Source organism: Prionailurus viverrinus, chromosome A3 (genome assembly GCF_022837055.1).
Source record: "Prionailurus viverrinus isolate Anna chromosome A3, UM_Priviv_1.0, whole genome shotgun sequence".
Lineage (NCBI taxonomy): Eukaryota > Metazoa > Chordata > Mammalia > Carnivora > Felidae > Prionailurus > Prionailurus viverrinus.
The window spans coordinates 8,641,702-8,657,127 of record NC_062563.1 but is presented as its reverse complement, the minus strand read 5'-3'; the positions used below and the strand labels follow the sequence as shown (position 1 = coordinate 8,657,127).

General features: G+C 47.9%; 1 long non-coding RNA gene across 1 annotated transcript; it reads left to right on the top strand.

Annotated features, from left to right (window-relative positions):
• Nucleotides 1-596: 596 nt before the first annotated feature.
• LOC125162289 (uncharacterized) lies at nt 597-11,444 on the top strand. Its single transcript, XR_007150951.1, has 4 exons — nt 597-842; nt 3,396-3,501; nt 6,872-6,926; nt 9,926-11,444. It is a non-coding gene; the product is annotated as an uncharacterized LOC125162289 (long non-coding RNA).
• The last annotated feature ends 3,982 nt before the right edge of the window (nt 11,445-15,426 follow it).

Below are 15,426 nucleotides of genomic sequence, written 5' to 3'. Positions count from 1 at the left end.
ACTTTGGGTTGCGATCACCTTTGATTTATAGGCAACTGAATCATGCTTATTTCCGGTTGCCAAGGGTTGCCTTCCTTGGCGTGACAGCACCAAAGCATTTGTCGTCTTGTGCAGCATGAGTGGGAAGCTGAAATGTCAGGTGACACCAGAGAAAGGATGGGTCCTGGCAACTCCTTGGACATAGACACATACCAAACATTCAGGGCGTCAGTAGAGGGCTGGCTCGGAGAGAATTCCATCCTTAACACATGACAAGTTGGGGTTTACAGTCAAAGTCCACTTAGCAAATGTTTATTCTACCACGGACTTTTCTTTTGTTTCCTGTAAGTATAGCTTCCCCCCCTTCCAGGATTTGAGGTCAGAGAAACACGAGGAGGCTATTAACATATCAATGGAGGGATCGCTTCGGAATCTAGAATTGGGAATAATATTTGCATCTCGAGCTCAGAAGCCGCCCGCTCATTGATGGCCTTTAATTTCCCCTTAAAACAGTGCCTGTTTCCGAATAAAAGATTAATACAGGAGGAGAGCTCCGTTTGTCGCGTGATTTATACTCAAATGCTGCCTCCTTTCCTTTCAGGAGCACGATGCATACGCGACCCCACCCCTGAGCCGCTTGCATTCAGTTCCTCCAGAAAGATAGCTGCTGGTCACCAAAGCCTGCCGCTTAATTGAATTTGTCTTTGTCCCCTTGATCTTCACGCTGACAAAAATGTGGGGTGGGTGGGATGTATCCAGAAAAACCAGACCTGAAAAACACAGCCGATCGCTAGGAGACGGAGCTGAGGAAAGAGATACAAAGTGCACTTCACAAAATGAAACTCACGGATGCCATTTGGAAGGTGGGTCTGTGCTGTACTTCTCTTTGTGTTAGGCATTACCAGCTTCCCCAGTATGGCCCCAGTAGAAACAGGGCGACCTAAGAAGTAAACTACTACTCTAGCTTGGAGCCCTTCTACCATTTTTTGTCTTGGCTGGAATTTCCATGTCGTTTTGGGGAAGAAAAACCCATGAGAGGAGAGGGAAGATTTCTGTTTTGTGGGAAGTTTGGAAACCTCTTTCTAGAAATGAATGGATGTGAGTAATACCAACCATCACTACTGGCAATGGGTTATCAAACGACTAATTTTTTTTTTTTTTTTTTTTTTTTTTGAGACAGAGACAGAGCATGAACGGGGGAGGGGCAGAGAGAGAGGGAGACACGGAATCGGAAACAGGCTCCAGGCTCTGAGCCATCAGCCCAGAGCCCCGCGCGGGGCTCGAACTCACGCGAGATCACTCGAGATCTCGCGAGATCGTGAACTCACGGACCGCGAGATCGTGACCTGGCTGAAGTCGGACGCTTAACCGACTGCGCCACCCAGGAGCCCCCAAACGACTATTTTTTTTTAACCATCGCACTAACCGCCTTCTAGTCTTTATCTCGTTGGATATGGGCCCCGACACCGTGAGGAGGTCCTATTGATATTCCCATGCAGACAAGGTTTGGAGAAGTGCTGTCCAAGCCTGTAAAGAGGCAGAGCCAGATTTTGAAGCTGGGTGCATTTGATTCGAAAAATCTAAGGAGAAGTGGATGCAAGCAGGTGTGCCTCCAGGGATGTTTATTTCTTTAACGTGGCAGACGGAGGAAGTGTTAGCTTTTCAGGCAGGCAGCCAGTTGGGACTAAAGGTCTTGAGCTTTGAATCCTAGGTGTGGATCCCGTTAACCTTGGCTTACCGACTAGGCACCACCATGTCCCATGGCCAGGTAGGATTCCTAAAGGCAGGTTTCTCGTAACGTGTTGACTATGGTCATCCTACGTGGTCACGTGGTGACTGACGACACGGCAGAGATGCCCTGAGCAGAGAGGGAAGCTAGGTCGGTAAGAATCGGAATATGACAGGGGCGCCTGGGTGGCGCAGTCGGTTAAGCGTCCGACTTCAGCCAGGTCTCGATCTCGCGGTCCGGGAGTTCGAGCCCCGCGTCGGGCTCTGGGCTGATGTCTCAGAGCCTGGAGCCTGTTTCCGATTCTGTGTCTCCCTCTCTCTCTGCCCCTCCCCCGTTCATGCTCTGTCTCTCTCTGTCCCCAAAAAAATAAATAAACGTTGAAAAAAAAAATTAAAAAAAAAAAAGAATCGGAATATGACAGTGACCCAGAGCAGAACTCCCTCTGACCCCGGCCGACAAGGACTACATCCCAGGGGCTGATCAAAGGAATGGCACTCCCAAGATGTCACTCACTGAGAAGTTCACAATTTTGCTCTGATCTTGGATAAACCCCACGATGCCCAAGGTTGGAGCTGCATGTGTGAGAGGCAGCCACAGTTTCCTGTTTCCCTCCTTGGTGGGGGACACATAGAGGAGTTTGCGATCTAGGGATCACAGTCGAGCTAGAATCAAGGCTCTGGTAGAAAGAGTGAGATCAGATTTGGGAAGCTTAAAAGGGAACGTGCCTGCTTTTCTAGTTTGGGATAATGATTCCTAACTCCCTAAGTTTGTGACTCTCTGTACTTTGCCATTCGCCTTTCCATTGATTGCTTCATGGACTCAAACCGGAAAAAAAAAAAAAAAAAACAACAACCCCAAAGCAAAACGAGATATTGGTGGAGCTTTGATATGTGTACCCCGTTACAGATACTGGGCCTAAGACAGGAGGAGAGACCAAGCTGTAAACAGATAACACAGAACAAATAATTCCACAAATAAGAACTTAACGGCCATTTTGATGCATGCTTTGAAAAGAAATGAATTCAGGATGCGGACTCTATTTGAGCTGCATCTAAACCTCTGTTTATACGTCCTGTCTGCCTGGGGTCCCTTTTCTGTTTCCCTCCCTGAAGCATGTTGCCTAAACTCGTAGACTTACTGTTCAACCGCAGGGTTTTGAATCTTGTATTCTCACTCCGTGGCTGCGTGACCTTAGAAAAGTTACTGAACCTATCTGAGCCTTAGGTCCCTTAGATGTAGAGTGAAAATAATAGAAATACTTCCAGAGTTATCATTAACACCAGATGAGATGACTTAAGTAAAGCACTTAGCCTCCGAAACAGGCACAAAGAAGGTGTTCATTAAGTCTAATCGTTGTCCCCGGTCTCTGAATGTGATAACCATGTTGTTTTCCCTCCCCCGGGCTGAAAGGCACCAGACTGCTTGCTCAAGATGTGACGAGGAGGGGGATTTAGACAAGAGGGTCCAGAAGCCTGGACCCTGCCCAACAGCTGTGTGTCCTTGGACAAGTCAGATGGCCTCTCTGGGCCCCCGTTTCCTTCATCCATAAAGGGAAACTCATAAATCTACTGGAGAATTGGAGTTAATTTAGCTCAGTAAGCAGCAGCTGCTATTATCATGACTTCTTATTACTGTTTGACTCCGTGCAAAACATAATAATGCCCGACTCTGCCTTTTAATCCCACAGTTTGGGTGGTGTTTATGCATCAGTCCACAAAATGAGATTCTGAAAATCCTTCTCCATAAAGTGAATTGTCTTTACCCCTGACGCTTCTCCTGAGACCTCTTATTCGGTGAGTGAATTGACAAGAGGGGTGTTAGATAAGGGATTTCGTCCTTCAAACACTTCCTTAATCTCCACAGTTGCCATGGAATTTGTGTCGTTTTTGCTTGGGCGATCAGATTACGTTTCATAAACAATATCTCCTATGTTTAAAAATCTTTAAACGGCCACTTGTAAGCGGCTTGACGTGGACTACAGTTAATGCCTTGTTCGACTTGGCTCTTCCTTTGTCCATGGGGCTGACGGTCCACTGGTTATGCCAGCGCCGGACTCCTAAGCAGAGACCCACATTTTCCAGAAGCTTCTTGCTTGAAATAGTTCCTTCGTTTTCAGCACATCAGCTATCCCTTGTAACTTTCCAGAGATGGGCATTTTTGGTGCTTTCGTAGATTTCTTGTTTTCCCCGGTATTCACCCTCAGTGTCCTTCTCCCGGCACTTTCCAAGTCGAAATTGTCAGCTCACCTGACCCGTCAGCACCCCGGGGCCACTGGGCAGAAGTGGGTATCTGAAGGTGCGTTTGTCACTGCAATTTTCACTAAGTTTTAATTTTCAAACTGAGGGATTAACCCCCCTTTTGTTTGGGGCGCCTGGGTGGTGGCTCAGTCGGGTAAGCGTCCGACTCTTGATTTCGGCTCAGGTCACCATCTCACGGTTCGTGGGTTCGAGCCCTGTGTTGGGCTCTGCGCGGACGGTGTGGAGCCTGCTTGGGATTCTCTCTCTCTCCCTCTCCCTCTGCCTCCTCCTGTTCTTTCTCTCTTTCAATAAGTAAACATTTAAAAAAAAAAGTCTCCTTTTGTTCATTGGAGCTCGTGTTTGTGGGCTTCTCCCGTATGTGACTTGCTGGATCTGAGCTATCCACTTAATTCTCCAGTTCTCGACAGCATCTAGCGGGTTCTACCTGCAAAAATGTGTCCCCCCCCCCCCACTCCACTAACACTACCGAAATCCGCTCTCAGCCTACCTGCTTCGTGCTGACTCTCTTCGATCCATCGCTCACAGAGCAGCCCTAACGGCTCTGAAAAACACACAGCAGATCATGCCAGCTCAGTGTTGAAAACCTTTCCATGGGTCCCCATTGTACTTCAGGCAAAAATGAAAATTTCTCTCCAGGAGGTCTGGCCCTTGTTCCCTCAACACATGGATTCCAGCCACCCCTGTTCCCGCTTGGAGCCACACTCCCCTCCTCTCTCCTGGACAAGTCAGACTTGTCTTGGCCTCAGGGCCTTTGCCCTTGCTTTTCTTTGAGCCTCAAGAGCCCTTGTCCCAGACACTAGCTTGCCGGGCTCCCTAGTACTTGTTAGCCGTCAGCAACACCTGCCTGTCCTCCGAGAGAGAGCCTTCTCTGGCACGGCCTGTCCCTGCCCCAGCTCAAACAGCTGCCCTGGTCATTCTGTCCCAGAGCACCGAACAACACGTGGCATTGCCATTTATTTGTTTATTCTGGCTTTGTTTTCTCTCGGAGCGAGCTCCGAGCCTCAGCCCTACTGGCATGGGGCGCGGGCTAACTTTTCGTTGGAGGGACCGTCCTGTGTATCGTGGGGTGTTTAGCTGCTTGCGTGGCCCGCTAGGTCCTCCCACTGGATCCCAGTGGCACTTCTCCTGTGCCCCCCACTCAACCCCCCCCCCCCGACTTGTGACAACTAAAAATGTCCCCAGACATTGCCAAATGTCCTCTGGGGGCAAAACTGGTCTCGGTGGAGACACGCTGGTCTAGAATCTGAAGTCTTACCTTGGCCTAAGACGACGCCCGGCACAGGAATGAGTAGGTAGCAGTTTACTTGTCGGAGCGAAAGAGCGTTCCTACCCTGTACGGTAGGTGATCCCGTCTCCACCACACAGAGCTGCGGAGGCCCCGGAACCCGCGTGACCTGCCTGGGGACACAGCCGACAGGTGTTGGAGCTGGAGGCCACCCAAGGCGGTCAGACATCTAAGTTCAATCTCTTTGCTTCAGGCCACGTGAACACGCAGCCAATACGATGATAATGCTTTCTAGGCCTCTCCTTATCAAGCACCACGGAGTGCCACCATCAATGGCCTCAATTTACCCTACATTCTGTGCAGGAGAGACCATTCTCAGCACCTTATTCAGCGGATTTCATCTACTTTGTACCTAGTGCCGAGAAATAAAAATAGTGTTTTGACATCTGGTAGCAACACCCTCTTACAGAGAGAATTATTGTGGTTGTAAACACGTTGCTAGCTCTTTAAAACAATTCAAGCTTTGGAATAGTTGTCACATCCACATGGTTTGAAAAGAAAACAGTATAAAGAGGAATATAGTGAGAAGCCCCATTCCTGTTTCCATCGGACCCATCCTCTGATTCCTTTTGATGAGTTTGCTGGGTGTCCTTCAGAGCTGTGTCTTCGTTTTTGTTTTTTTCAGATTAAAAAAAAAATTTTTTTTTAACATTTATTTATTTTTGAGAGACAGAGAAAGGCAGAGTATGAGCAGGGGAGGGGCCGAGAGAGAGGGAGACAGAGAATCCGAAGCCGACTTCATCCAGGCTCCGAGCCACCAGCACAGAGCCCGACGCGGGGCTCGAACTCACCGACCGTGAGATCGTGACCTGAGCCGAAGTCGGATGCCCAACCGACTGAGCCACCCAGGCGCCCCTGTTTTTTTAAGATTTTATTATTTAAAATTGTTTTTTATTTAAAAAAATTTTTTTAAAGTTCATTTATTTATTTTGAGAGAGAGAGAGCGTGGGGAAGGGCAGACAGGGAGGGAGAGAGAGAATCTGCACGGTCAGCACACAGCCTGACGTGGGGCTCGAACTCACAAACCGTGAGATTGTGACCTGAGCTGAAACTAAGAGTTGGACGCTTCACCGAATGAGCCGCCCAGGGGATCCTTCCTTCTTTTTTAGAGCTGCAGAATATTCCACTTAGGATCACAGTCAAATGTATTCAACCAGTTTTCTGTTGCGGGGTATTTGGGTTGTTTCTTTCTTGTCTGTGATGAACAGTGCTGACACGAAGAACCTCGGTGTCCATTATTTTCCCGAACCTATCGGAGAGACACGTGTGCGCGTGAGCCGGGAGGGGCAGAGAGAGAGGGAAAGAGAATCCCAAGCAGGCTCTGCGCTGGGGTTCAGTCTCATGAACCGTGAGACCGTGACCTGGGCTGAAACCAAGAGTTGGACGCTTAACTGAAGGCGCCACCCGGGGGCCCCACCCCCTGTTTTTTTTAAGCGCTCTGCCATGGTACGTCTGTTAAAGGCTGTTGGGCAACAAGTAAACACATCTTACGTTAGCATTCAAAAAAAATACGAGTAAACCTGCCGCAAGATGTCTAGGCTTCTGTTATTGTCGCACGTGTCTTTCTATGTCATTAGAACCAGCTCATTTTTACTGTTTGTATTTTCTCTTTTTCTAAAGGTTAAAGCAACCCACCGGTTTGCCTGAAAGCTGTTGACACCGGGAAATGTTAAGGGTAAGCCGGCCACACGCTTGCATGATAGCCCTTCCTGCCAAGTGCCCAGCCCATGTTGGGAGGGCTTGCATTGCCTGTTAGCAAGAGGACCTGTCTCTGGAAATGGTAGCTTTCTCTCGATCGGCATGAAAGGCCTGCTTGGCTCTTTTCAAGTTGCTCAAATTGCTAGTAGGGCTCTGGTCCTGATTTCTTCCACCTGCTTTTCAAAATTGCAGGTGACTTCTCTCCCGGGTGCCTTGGTTGGTTACGTCTGCCGTAGGACGTCCATCGTGCCTGAATCAAGCTTCTTCACTCTGCTTCCCGGGCCATTTCCTTGCAACTTGCTTGCATGCTAATTTCCAGTGGAACACTTTTTTTTTTTTAATGCGTGTGACTCAGGACTCAGGCTCAGTGCAGCACTTAGGTGTGCGTGAGGGAATGCTAAAATGTTCTGGCCAGAGGAGAACAGCATGGCCATGAAGAAGCTGAGATCATATGCTGGGCTCAGATCATGGTGTGTGTGTGTGTGTGTGTGTGTGTGTGTGTGTGTGTGTGTGTTGGATGGCTACAAATTTATTTGGGGACTTGTGGAAAAAGGTATTAAAACAAATAGCCTCACAAGGAATTACTGCTGTGCAGGGCAGTGTTACATAGATTGGTGAATCTTTATGCGTTTTGACATGTGTCAGTCTTGCTGGCTTTGGCTATGACCTACATTAGGCACTGACTCAAGGTTCTTCAGTGAGATGCATTAACCTACCAAGTCAGAAGGCATGATGGCTGAGATGGGCCAGCAAGCTATGACCCACGGGCCGAATCCCATTTACGTCCAGTTTAGTAACTTAATGGTCATGTGGGGGCTGAATATTTGAGCAGGATTTTGCCAGGCAGGTTGGGGAGGAAGAACACCCTCGCATGGGTTGGCAGACTACAGTCTGAGGGCCAAATGAGGCATACCGCCTGTGTTTTGTAAATAAAGTTTTATGTGAACACAGTCAGACCCCTTTGTTAAAGTATTGCCTACAACTGCTTTCGCTCTGCAAAGGCAGAGACCGTGTGGTCCCCCAAGCCTAAAATATTTGCTGTCTGGCCCTTTACAGGAAAAACTGACCCTGCCCACCGCTAGGGTTGGGATTAAGCACTGAAGCTATGAATCAACAGCTTGCCTTGCAATCTCAAGGTTACTTGTTTCTGTGTAACCTTGGTTACATACCTATAAAATGGAAATATGAATATTCCTGGGTTGCTGTGAGAAGTAAATTCAATAATTATCATGATTCATTTTAATGAAAGACTTCCAGAGTTTTTCCCATATCCTTGATGCCCTGGATTATAATCATGCTGGATCTTTTCTGTCGTTATAAAATTTAAACGTCAAAAATATTTGAGGAATTTGGGCTGCCACCCTTCTCGTTCCAGGAATAAAAGATCCCGAAATGCTTGCAGCGTATTTTCGGGGGTATTTGATGTTGATTAGCGGAGCCCGTGGCAGCTTCGGAAGTGTCCACTGGTATGTCTTTGGTCTAGTTGGGATCTCGTTTCGAGACTAAACCATTAAGGTACACAGGTGAAATTTCTAGGACACAGACAAACTGATATGAGGGAATCAAGGTTCACAGTGGTCTCCGTAGAGTCAAATAAAGGATTTGGAGGAAACAAGAGAATATTTACCAGGGATTGATGTGGATTCTGGCATCAATTATTTAAGTCTGGGAATTGGGAGACTTGGCCAGACAGCAGTTCCTGGGAAGTAGATCTGGGGCTTCTAGCTGGCCACAAACTCAATTTGAGCCAGATGTATACAGCTGACAAGGAAACAGTCTTAGCCTGCATTAACGGAGTCGGTATACGCCTCGTGGGTTCAAGGAAGGTAAAGCAAGAAAACAACTGAAATGAGCTAGACAGCCCGTATTTGAAGAAGCAACGTTAGTTATGGAGACAGAGCACACGTTTGAGTGGAGATGTTGCCGAAGTTGTGTAGGCCGAGGGGGAGCTGGGGGCATAGTCAGGTTGTTGAGTAATCTGGGAACCGTCATACTGAGGAAATGCCTGAAGGTTCTACGGACGGTTCCCAGGAAAGGAGATGACCACAAGGGAAGAAAGGGCTTTTCAAAAGCTCCGAAGCTGCTTTGCTATCTTTATTGGGTTTTTTGGGGGCGGGTGTGTGTGTGGGGGGAACCTTAGGGAGATAAATGGGAGGTACTCCATTTTGAGGGCATCAGCTCAGCTCCCGCTTTCCCCACCCCTCCCCCTCGCACCCAAGCCCACAGTTGCAAGTGGGAAGTCCCTGGCAGCCATGTTTGGTCATCACAATCCTGCCTTCCTGCTGACAGCTGATCGGACAAGGGAGGGAGGCCTGCTGGAAGCCAGAGGTATCGGATTCTGTCTCTGGGGAATTTGAGATTTACCTTGAGGTACTGCCAGGCAGTCTGTCCATAGAATTGGACCTGTAGTGTGTCAATCTGGGGCACCTGAGCGGCCATGTGCCAACATGACAACGGAGTGGCCGAGAAAATCGATCTACGGAGAGAAAAGAATGAGGCAGCCATGCCGAGAAGCAGAGGTGGAAGACAGCGGGTCTTGCCTGGCCGGATTCTTTCCAGCTTCCCATTTCTTGGTTTCAGTTCTCCCTAAAGCCTAACTGCCTTCCTGGACATGGGCTTCACGCGATATCCTATGTCCTTGTTATAAATGTCCCCTTCTTACTTACGCTAGGTCCCCTGGGTTTCTGCGTTTGTAACTGAAAGCGCCTTAACTCCTTCCGAGTGCCGTAGAAAGTAGCTCAGTGGGCAGAAGACATCATGGTAAATCCTGTCCAGCCGTTGAAAGAGTAGCCTCGGGAAGGAAGGATATTTCTGTTTCTGGGATCATTCAAATAGAAGCTGAATGACCAGAGAACTGGGAGTCACTTGGGTTGGGCCGGGCTTGGGTTTCAGGAGGACCTGGAATTGATTCTGGGCTCTGCCACGTTCTACTCGGGGCAATGTTCTTAACCTTTACCGACCCCACTTCTTCTGTAGGATGCGGACAATAGACCGTACGGAATTGCAGTGAGGACGAGACGGCCTCGTGTAGAGTTTCCTCTTGCTGCTGTAAGAAACGGCCACGAAATTAGTGACTTAAGACAGAAAAAATGTATTCTTTTATGATTCCGGAAGTCGGAGACCCCCAAGGGGCCTTACTGGGCTAAGGCCAAGGGGTTGGCAGAGCTGTGTCCCTCTGGAGGCTCTAGAGGAGAACCCACTTCCTTGGCTTTTCCTGCTTCTAGAGACCAAGTGCATTCCTTGACTGGCGGCCCCTTCCTCTGTCTGCCTGCCCCCGCCCCCCGCTGCAACCCCTCTTGTCTCACACTCCTCTGCCACTGACCTCCGGCCTCCCTCTTACACTCGCAAGGACCCTGTGGTTACAGCGGACCCATCGGGATCATCAAAGATAATCTCTCCATTTAAAAATCCTCAACCTGGGGCACCTGGGTGGCTCAGTCGGTTAGGCGTTTGACTCTTGATTTCGGCTCAGGTCACGATCTCACAGTTCGTGAGTTCAAGCCCCACGCGGGGCTCTGCCCTGATGGCACGGAACCTGCTTGGGATTCTGTCTCCCTCTTTCTCTGTCCCTGCCCTGCTTGCCGTGTGAAAGAAATAAGAATAAATAGATTTAATAATCAATCAGTAAAAACAAGCATTCAGAAAGAAAGCTTTCTTGAAGCAAAATGAATGAATGAATGAATGAATGAATAAATAAATAAAAACCCTTCCCTTAATCACATCTGCAGCATTTCTTCTGCCATACAAGGTACCCTAGGCACGGGTTCCAGGATTAGGTTGGGGACACCTTCAGGAGGCCATTCTTCTGCTTCCCACGCCTAGTGATGCAAAGAGCTAACCTTCATTGAAAGCCGTCCACGCCTTGGGCCCTGAGCTCCATGCTTTTAGGCAGATGGTTTTATTTTGTCACCACAGCTCCGGGAGATGGACCTAGAAAGGTAGAATTATTTGCTCTAGGTCACCCAGCTGGGCAGCAGCACTGCAAAGAACTGAGACTCCTCATTTCATTCCGGAGCCCTCCTTCGTAACCACCAGTGACAAATGGCAAACCCACAGGCCTCACTTCAGGCGGGTGGAGAGTCTGCGGTAAACGGGGAGGCCTCGCGCTGTCTGACGGGGGCAGTGGTTCCATAACCCCAGCCCAGAGGCGCCAGTTTTCCAACAGACGCCGTACGTTGGGTTATTCGTGTGAAACGTCCCCAGTTGGAAATGCCAGAAACCAACCCAAATATTAAAAAAGAAAAAAGAAAAAAACGTGGTGCAGCCACGTAATACAGGCAGATGGGTTCATCTTGCTGTACACGACCAATGGAAGCTATCTTCAATACTATACTATTTTTAAAAAAATATTTGAAGCTATGTGACTCATCATAATGGTTAACAGTTATGTGGCATTTATTGTATGTCTGGCATGCTGTCACAGGCTCTGCTGTCTTATCTTATTCACTAGGACGTTCTTTTTTTTTTTTTTAAATAATTTATTTTTTAATTGACATCCAAGTTAGTTAGCCTTGAGTGTAACAATGATTTCAGGAGTAGATTCCTTAGTGCCCCTTACCCATTGAGCCCATCCCCCCTCCCACAACCCCTCCAGCAACCCTCTGTTTGCTCTCCATATTTAAGAGTCTCTTCTGTTTTGTCCCCCGCCCTGTTTTTATATTCTTTTTGCTTCCCTTCCCTTGTGTTCATCTGTTTTGTCTATTAAAGTCCCTGTATGAATGAAGGCATGTGATATTTGTCTTTCTCCGACTAATTTCACTTAGCAGAATACCCTTCAGTTCCATCCACGTAGTTGCAAATGGCAAGATTTCATTCTTTTTGATGGCCGAGTAATACTCCATTGGATATATATACCACATGTTCTTTACCCATTCATCCGTCGATGGACATTTGGGCTCTTTCCATACTTTGGCTACTGTCGATTGTGCTGCTATAAACACTGGGGTGCATGTGTCCCTTCGAAACAGCACACTGGTATCCCTTGGATAAACACTTTCCACTAGTATGTTCTCAATTAAGAATTTAACTCCTTGACTGGGGAATTACTTTTGGTTTTTATAGGATTTCTATTGGCAAGTTGAAGACTTCTGTGAAGGGTCTGAAAGAGTAAAGGCTCAGTTGATCTTGGTTTTTGAACCTGGCTCCAGCATGTGTGATGGTGGGCAAGTAAGTGAATGCATCTCCCCGGAGTTACTTCTTCATCTGCAAAATTTGTTCCTAGTTCTCTCGCAGGGTTTCTGTGACGACACGATTGTAGGTAGAAGCACTTGCAAATACTGCTTGCGATTCATAGATAATTCACCCCAAGAACATAATCAGCAGGTAAACAGAGACTGTGGCCCCCTTGTAAATAAAAATTGGCGATTCAAAAACACAACGCAACACAAACACAACACAAAAACCCTTGAGATGAGAGGCAAAGTTTTCAGCTAGGACTAGGCGCGCGTCAGGGCTCAGGGCCGCACGGGAGCCTCCACTGCACAACTTCAACGGCCCTGAAGCAAAGATGAACACGTGTTGAGTGGAAGTTGCTGTGGTTTTACTTCAGGGCCCCCGGCGGTGCCTTCTTGAGCTTCTACTCCCTTGGAACGATCCGCTTTCAACAGCGGACACACATCTGAAATGGCAGCGAAGGCCGGGTCTCAGGGCCTCTGGGCGCTAGCCGCAGAGCGGTCGCTAATTGGACGGGCGTAGGACTTCTTCCTTTTTGAGGTTCCATTTCCCACCCGGCAAAATGGGGCAAATCGGAGGAGCTCACGTAATCCGTGATCGATTCTGTTATTTTAAAAAAGGGGCTAAAGGGGCGCCTGGGTGGCTCAGTCGGTTAAGCCTCCAACTCCCGATTCTGGCTCAGGTCTTGATCTCCCGGTCCATGAGATCGAGCCCCGTGTGGGGCTCTGTGCTGACGGCTCGGAGCCTGCTTGGGATTCTCTCTCTCTCTGCCCCTCCCCCCCTTGTTCTCTCCGTCTCAAAATAAAGAAATAAACCTTAAAAACAATTCTTTTTTTTAAAAAAGACAAACTAAAAAGACACAAGGAAGTTCCTTGCCCGTGTATCTTAGAAGTTTTTATATTTTCTTAAGTGGTTTCTGTTTTGGAGAGTGGCATGGTGGTGACCGGGGGCTGGGGGTATGGTGAAACGGGAGACGTTCTTTACCATTACAAACTTACAACTGCTAGAGAAATAAATCCTGGAGGTCTAATGCACAGGGAGGTGATTATAGAAAACAACACTGTTAGAAACATCAAGCTTCCTTAGAGACTGGGTCTTAATTATTCCCACCACAAAAAAAGAAGCCTCAATCACGGGTCGTGATACAGGTGTTAGCTAAGGCCACCATGGCAGTCACACACGCCATATGTTCATTTATCACGTCGAAATGTTGCGCGCCTTAAACTTACACAAGGCGGTATATTTCAGTGTTTAAAAAGTGGCTTCCGTTTTGAAGGTATCTGGACACCGGGAAAAAAAACGTAAGCCGAACTTTGATAATATTTGTGTTTTAAGAGTCAAAAGTTGGAACAGGTGAAAATGAAGTTTCCCTTCCTCTCTTGGTCACACCACAGTTACACGTTTCTAGTATGTTCTTCCAGAGATGTTCTAGGCCAGCGGTTCTCAGCTGGGGAGGAGTTGAACTCTCGGGGACGTTTGGCAATATCTGGAGACAGTTTTGGTGGTCACAGCTGAGGGAGGGGGGCCACTGGCATGTGGAGGGGGGAGGCCAGAGATCTCACGAGGCACAGGACAGCCCCCCATAGCAAAGAACTGCCTGGCCCCAGATGCCCCTAGGGCTGAGATTTAGAAATCCTGCTGCAGGCATAGATGAGCAAATACAAGTGTTAAATCATTATATTGTACACCTTCTGTCTTTTAGGTAACCTAGCTTCAAGAAATTACACGCTGTAAACCAATTCTAATTGCCAGCCATTCATTTTTTCTTTTTTCCTTTCTTTTTTTTTTCAATGTTTATTTATTTTTGAGAGAGACAGAGGGAGAGCATGAGCAGGGGAGGGGCAGAGAGAGAGGGAGACACAGACTCGGACGCAGGCTCCAGGCTCCGAGCTGTCGGCACAGAGCCCGATGTGGGGCTCGAACCCACGAACCGCAAAATCACGACCCGGGCTGAAGTCGGATGCTCAACCGACTGAGCCACCCAGGGGCCCCAGCCATTCATTTTTCGGCAAATATCTGTTCTTCGTGCCGGGCACTAGGGCGGGGTCCGGGGGAGAAGAACAAATCCTAGTGTCTACCTTCAAAGGGTACTCAACGCACAAGAGACAAGCCAAGGCACAGTTTGCACGACAGTGCGATAAATTCTGCGGATTCGGCTGGCGCAGAAAGTCACTTCACCCAGCTTTTTGTTTTCGTGTGGGCCCTGGGTGCGTCCGATCTTCTACTTTGTCAAAAAGTCCCCGGAAAATAGATTTTTCTATGACAGCTCCTCATTTTGAAACGCCGGCAAGAAATTCCACAAACTTAAAACCGTTTGAGGGTCGAAGAACTCAGATCTGAAGGTCCAGCCTGTGGACTGCCAGCTCTCAGCTCTCTCGTTCGGTAGTTTTGTTGCTTCTCGAGGAAACTAATGGATGCAGAACCTCCTGCTGCCGACAGCAGGGCTCCGGTGTGTGTTTGCAAGGGGTTTTACGTCTTCAGGATACATCTTCAGAAGGGGAATTGTTCAATAAAATAAAATGAGAGGTTTCAAGACACACACTGTGAGTCCAGACACAACGCGCACCCTGGCTCCCAGAAAATGATGCTAATTTTCATTTCCACCCTCAGTAACAAGAGTACTGGGGTGCCCGGGGGGCTCAGTCCGTTAAGCGTCTGGCCCTTGGTTTCCGCTCAGGTCATGATCTCACGGTTCGTGAGTCCGAGCCTCACATCGGGCTCTGTGCCGACAGCCAGGATCCTGCTTGGGATTCTCTCCCAATCTCTCTCTCTGCCCCTCCCCTGATTGCTCTCTTGTCTCTCTCTTTTAAAATAAATAAGTGAATTTAAAAAACCGAACAAAAACCAAGAGTACTTTCCTCTGTACCCTTGCCAACGCTGGGTGTTAACAATGATGATTTTCTTCTATCAGCTCTACAGTTAAAAATATTCTCACTGTTATATTACTTTATTAGTTACGATCTTCTCTGCTAAAATTAAAATACTGACCTTACCAAGGGTTGGCAAAAATGTAGAACCAAAACCCTCCTTCACCACCGGTAGGAACGCAAAAGAGTACAACCACTTCGGAAAATAGTTTGCCAGTTTCCTACAATGTTAAACATACACCTAATCTAAGATCCAGCCCGTTTACCCTTAGGCGTTTACCCTAGAGAAGACGAAATATACGTCTATAACTAGGCGAGCATAAACGTTTATAGTGGCTTTAATTGCAATAGCCCCGAACTGAAAATAACTCACATGCCCGTCAACTGATGAATGTGATAAGATTGGATGAATCTCAAAATCATTATGCTGAAAGGTGC